We start from the raw sequence: 6000 nt of genomic DNA, 5'->3' as shown, positions 1-6000 counted from the left end.
CTATATCACTGGCGTGCGTGTGCATTTCACTTTCGGCGTTTTTGTCGAAATGAGAGAGGACGGGCGGGATTTGCAGGCGTTTTTGCTGCTCGCAGAATGCTTTTTCTTGGCCGTTTTTTTACCTGAAAGGGGTGCTATCTTTCGTCAAGTGCGTGAGTGGCTCTGCAATGCGTGCGAAGTTTGCGACAAAGCGCCGGTAGTATGCGCACAGTCCGAGAAGCCTTCGCACGCCTTTCTTGTCTTTCGGCCTTGGGAAGTTCGCAATGGCTGAAGTTTTTGTCGGGTCAGGTAGGACTCCGGCGGCGTTGACAACGTGGCCCAAGAACTTGAGTTCTTCGTATGCGAAACGGCACTTTTCAGGCTTCAGGGTTAACCCCGACGTACGAATGGCCTCGAGTACAGACTCCAAACTTGCGAGGTGTTCGTCGAAAGTTCGGGCGAATGCCACAACGTCAGCGAGGTATACGAGGCAAGTGTGCGACTTCAGGCTGGCTAGCACAAAGTCCATGGCTCTTTGGAACGTTGCTGGCGCCGTGCACATCCCAAAAGGCATCACCTTGAACTCATATAGGCCATCCGGGGTTATAAATGCAGTCTTCTCTCGGTCTCTTTGGTCCACTTCAATTTGCCAGTAGCCGGTCTTCAGATCCACTGATGAGACGTACTTCGAATGGGAGAGGTGGTCAAGGGCATGGTCGATTCGTGGCAGAGGGTACACGTCCTTTTTGGAGATTTTGTTCAATCGCCGATAACCAACGCAGAACATTATTGTGCCGTCTTTTTTCTTCACGAGTACGACCGGCGCAGCCCTGGGACTCTTCGATGGCTGTATGATGTCGTCGCTGAGCACGTCGTCGACTTGAGTCCGGATGGCTTCTCTCTCGTGTTCAGAGACGCGGTACGGTGGTTGTCGGGTAGGTCGGGCTCCATCTTCGGTTATTATTCGGTGTTTCGCTAGAGGTGTCTGACGTAGTTTTGAGTTCGACGAAAAACACTCGCTGAAGCAACGCAGTAAAGCCAATAATTTGTTTCGTTGTTCTTGGGGTAGCGCCAGATTCACGTCGAAGGGCTGTGGAAGCTTGAAGGCCTCTTCGGGTGTGCGTTCAAATTCGGCGAGCGCGATCACTTGACTTGTTTCTTGCGCTTCTTCGAAGAACGCAATGGCAGTGCCCTTGTTTAGATGCTGGCACTCCTCGGTGAAATTAGTGACCAAAACGTGGGATTTGCATTCCTCAAAGCGAGCAATGCCTCTTGCGGCGGAGACACCGCGGTTGAGAAGCAACCTTTGGTCACTTTCTACGATAGCGTCGATGTCAGAAGCAGCATCCTCACAGTAGACGGCGATCATCAAGGTTGCACGGGGTGGCAGGGTGACGTGATCGTCAGCGATCCTTACAGCAGCACGGGGGTCGGGGTTCGATGGCGGCGTCGTGGAGTGATCACAAGAAAAGTCATCGACTTTTTCTGCAGATCAATTATTGCGCCGTTGTCCGTAATAAAGTCCATTCTGAGAATTACGTCGCGGGAGCAGTTAGGTAAAATGACGAACGCAGCAGGGTACGTAGTTCCGTCTATGGTGACGCGTGATGTGCACGTTCCACTTGGTGTTACGAGATGGCCTCCTGCTGGTCGTATGTGCGGACCGTCCAATCTTTTCGTAACTTTCTTCAGTTTAGACGCGAATGACCCACTCATCACCGAGTAGTCGGCTCCCGTGTTGATGAGGGCGACTACGTCAAAGCCGTCGATGCACAACTGGACGTCGGACGCTGCCTTCCTCGCGTTCCGGGTTCGTCGGGGCGTCGCATCTCGGCTTGTGCGTGTAGAGATTCGACGCCCCGTCGTCGTTGTCGTCGTCTACTCAGCGGCAGTCTCGGTCATGTCGGGTACGAGTCCCACCGTTTAGTTGTCGTCGTGGTCGGGAGTCTCGTCAAGGTCCTGTCGGGTCGTCGGGATGAGGGCATGTCGTGAATCGCGGTGTTCGGTGCGTCCTTGCATCGTTGGAGGGTTTTCGTTTTTCCGCCGTTGTGCAACTTCACCTCCAGACGTTGCTGCTTTAAGTTTCCCCCGCGTGGGCTGGGAGACCTTCCACGTGCGAACTCAGCATTTCTAAGGCGGTTCGGTGACTGCAATGGGTAGTGCGACGGTGCACGGTTGAAACGGGCGGGTCCATGGTTGGTGTTGGAAAGGTATTCGTCGATCTCAGATGGGCGCTGGCGGGGTGGGGGGCGCGGTGCGTCGACGGAGAACCCTCGCAAACCGAGCGTATTTTAGGGGCAGCGACGGTAGACGTGGTTGGCCTCTCCGCAGTGGTAGCACAGCGGACGATTGTCGGGTGTTCGCCAGAGGTCGGTCTTCCTTGGGGCGGGGGGTTGCACTGCAGGTGGTCGGGCCGGCGACCGGGCACGACGGTACGGATCCTCGCGACGATATGGCGCAGGTGGGAGAGGGCACGCACAGCAGCCGCGGAGGCCATGGCTTGCGGCTTGCGAGGTGCTTCTGGCGTCGTCGAAGTTCCCAGCGCTTGCTGCACTTCTTGTCTAATGACGTCGGTAAGGGAAGCAACTTGTGGTTGTGGCAGCGTTGGGAGCAGTTTCCGCAGCTCCAGTCTCACTATTTCGCGGATAGCCTCGCATAGGCTATCTGGGGGAATGCGTATCCTCTCGACGCAATTCGCATTGGCTGTGTCAACAAAGCTGCGGTCATACTGCTTAGCGCACATTTCTAGGGCTTTCTCAATGGTGATGGCTTCGGTTACGAATTTGGCGACAGTTTTCGGCGGATTCCGGACAAGTCCAGCAAAAAGTTCCTCCTTAAACACCGCGCACTAGGAAGCGTAGCTTCTTTTCTTCAGTTATTTTGGGGTCCGCGCGGCGAAATAGTTGCTTCATCTCCACAACGAAGATGACGACTCCTTCGTGTGGGTGCTGCGTTCGAGTTTCAAGCAAAAGCAAAGCGCGTTCTTTTCTGACCAAGGTAGTGAAGGTCCTAATGAACTCACATTTGAAGTGAGCCCAGTTGGTCAATGCGCTCTCGTTGTTCTCGAACGAAGTGCGAGCTGAATCTTCCAGGTAAAAGAAAACATGCCGGAACGTTTCTGTGTCGTACCACCTGTTGAAGTTACGGACGTGCTCCAGTTTCCCCAACCATTCTTCTGGGTCATCTGTGGGCACTCCTCGGAATGTTGGTGGTTCCCCTGGCTGCTGCAGGACGATTGTTGATGTTGCTTCTTGCACCATGGTGTTGGTTGCAGCGTTCGTTCTCTTGGGCCCTTCTGGCAGAAGACCAAACTCTAGTAGTAATCCTTGCAGTCGGCAGCTTTCCCAGGTTGGACTGGCTTGGCGGCTTCGAGATGTCGTAGAGAGCATGAAGTGTGCGTACCCAGCACCTACCAGATGTCACGAAGCCAAGGACGACGCAGTTGTATTGAATTAGAAACACGTTTATTGGAACGAACTTGTGCTCCCCTAAGTATTCAAAAGAATACTGAGGCGGCGAAGAAGTGGTGAAGAAAGTTACTAGCAAAGGCGAGTTTTTTCGAATGAATGCCGTGGCGTCTGCTCTGCAGGCTTTTATCTTTCGCCGCAAGTGTTTCTGGAACCGTCGATTCATATCCAGAACATTGTAGATCCCACAGGATTATTCTGGGCTCGTTAGGGGGAAACAGTCTGCTCATCTTAATGTTATAGCCCGTGGGGCATAAAAGTAAAGAATGTAAGACGCGCTTCGTTTGGAACGCAGATAACACAGCCGGGCGTGGCCCGGCAGTAAAAACAAACAATAAATAAACAAACCCATACATGGTTCGCGGCAATATCACTCATTATTACGAATGGTTGGAATGGCATCAAAAATAAACACTGTTGTGTCCTCTCAGAAGCAGAAGTACCAGCAGTGGTGATCAGTGCCCAGATTGCCGTTCTTGACATCAAGGTCGCTCCCCACAACAGCCTCAACAGCTCGCAGGCGTGATCTCGGAGCCAGATCTCACAAACGAGCCAGAGGCCGGTCTTCTTGAGGGCCTGAAAATTCAAGGTATAACGGCTGTCAGGCGCCTAACCATAAGAAGAGACGATAAGGTAGTACCCATTTCACATATCCGGACATTTGACTGTTCCGCCCTTTAAGATAACTTATATGATGGTGTCATCCGGTGCTCCTTCTACGCGTACATTCCGAACCCGCGGCGCTGTTTCAAGTGCCAGGGGTTCGCGCAAGGTACTAACTCGTAACGGGGGCAAACGACATGTTCAAAGTGCGCCCAAGATGGCCATCCAAGAGATACTTGTAGTCCACAACAACTACTTTGCATTAACACTCAGGGCCCACACGTGGCATGCTCAAGTAAATGTGAAAGTTGCAACTTGGAAAAAAAAATAAACATTAAGGTCACAAAAACATCACCTTCTCAGAGGAGCGAAAGAGGCTCGCCTCTTCCCCCAGGGGGTATGGCGACGGGGCTCGCGAGGGGGCTGATTGGCGTCTGGTTCCGTTTGGGACGCAGTACCGCGAGTCGGGCCTGGTCCCGTCCCCACCCAACATCGGGTTGCATCCGGCACGCCAACCTATCACCACAACGCCTCCTCAGTCAGCATTGGCTGTGGTGGCAACCACATTCGTTGGGCATGCTGCTGCATCCACTGTTTCCTATGTACCGTCCCCAAGCACACGGGAGGCAACGTAGGGGATGGAGATGGACGCACCCGCGGCATTTCCCACCCCCGCAGCACCACCTCTGCCACCTGGGTCGCTGCTGACGCCCTTGGCGGCCGCGGCTCGAACGAAGGGCACAGCGAAGGGTGCTAGTTCTAAGGGTTCGTTCCGCCGGGTACACCCCGCAAGTTCGATGACGAGATGGATGTGCGACCTTTTCTGTCTGCTTTCGAGCAGCAGCAGTAGGAGCGGGTCCCTTCATCCAAACCTCCAGAGAAGGTACCAAAACCTTTTCAGAGTCCAAGTCCCGAAAGCCATTACAATAATTGTCACACTCTAGAAGCTCATAACACCTAATAACAGTAAGAGAAAACATTGTTCAATAAAACTGCAGATACCTTCGGAATAATTTTGACGATGTGCACCAGATCCTTCATGTTCATCAGCCAAGTGTTTTGTGTTTCCAAGAAACACATTTAAAATGTTACCACACGAATCTCCAAAGTAGTTATATGGTATTCAGAAAGGATAGGGGTGGCTGCAAACACTCTTAAGGCGTTGTGGAATTAATCGCCCGGAAATATTTACATGACACCCTATTACTTTAAACACTGCCCTTGATGCTGTGGCAATTCGCACAATAATATTTAAGAGGTCGATAATGGTACGCTTCCTTTACATTCCGCCCAATTTCGCACTTCCGAGCTCCGACTTCAAGGCGCTGGTTGACCAGCTACTCGACCATTCATCCTCACAGGCGAACTCAATGCGCACACCTCCCTTTGAGGCTTCTCCCGATAGGGGCTTCTCCCGATAGCGACGTGTCGAAAAATTATTTGACTGTCTCTTCTGCAGCGCACAGACAAAAATTAAGTGTTACTAAAACGATGAATTATCATGGCAGTAATTTCACAGCAGAAGCGTGAAGCATCTTACTCATTTCAAATTACATCATCAAACATAACATTCCCAAGTCCATCGTGTACGCAGTTTCCCTAAGCGTTGTACAGGCAATGTCATGAGGAAGGTCATCTAAAAACTATACGATCAATGTTCTTTTCAAGTTAGCAGTGACTGCGTAAGCCTCAAATCTTCAAATAACTAGATGCTGGGTACCAGGGCAGTGTGGAATCCCTGGCAATCAGGCCACCGGTCAAATTACTGGTGCTGCTGCTCTCATCATTACAGCTGACTTAAAAGAGTACCTTACACCGACCTAAAGACACACATCAGACGAAAGCTTCGTAAAACATCGCAATTACACCGGAGCCAACAAACACGCCACAAACTATATGTAATAAATCCTCAACTGGGACTCTGCACAACTGACTCACACAACAGATGCAC

Source organism: Haemaphysalis longicornis, unplaced genomic scaffold (genome assembly GCF_048455015.1).
Source record: "Haemaphysalis longicornis isolate Haplotype H1 unplaced genomic scaffold, Haemaphysalis longicornis Haplotype H1 scaffold_11, whole genome shotgun sequence".
NCBI lineage: Eukaryota > Metazoa > Arthropoda > Arachnida > Ixodida > Ixodidae > Haemaphysalis > Haemaphysalis longicornis.
Note: the sequence above shows the minus strand (reverse complement) of the source record.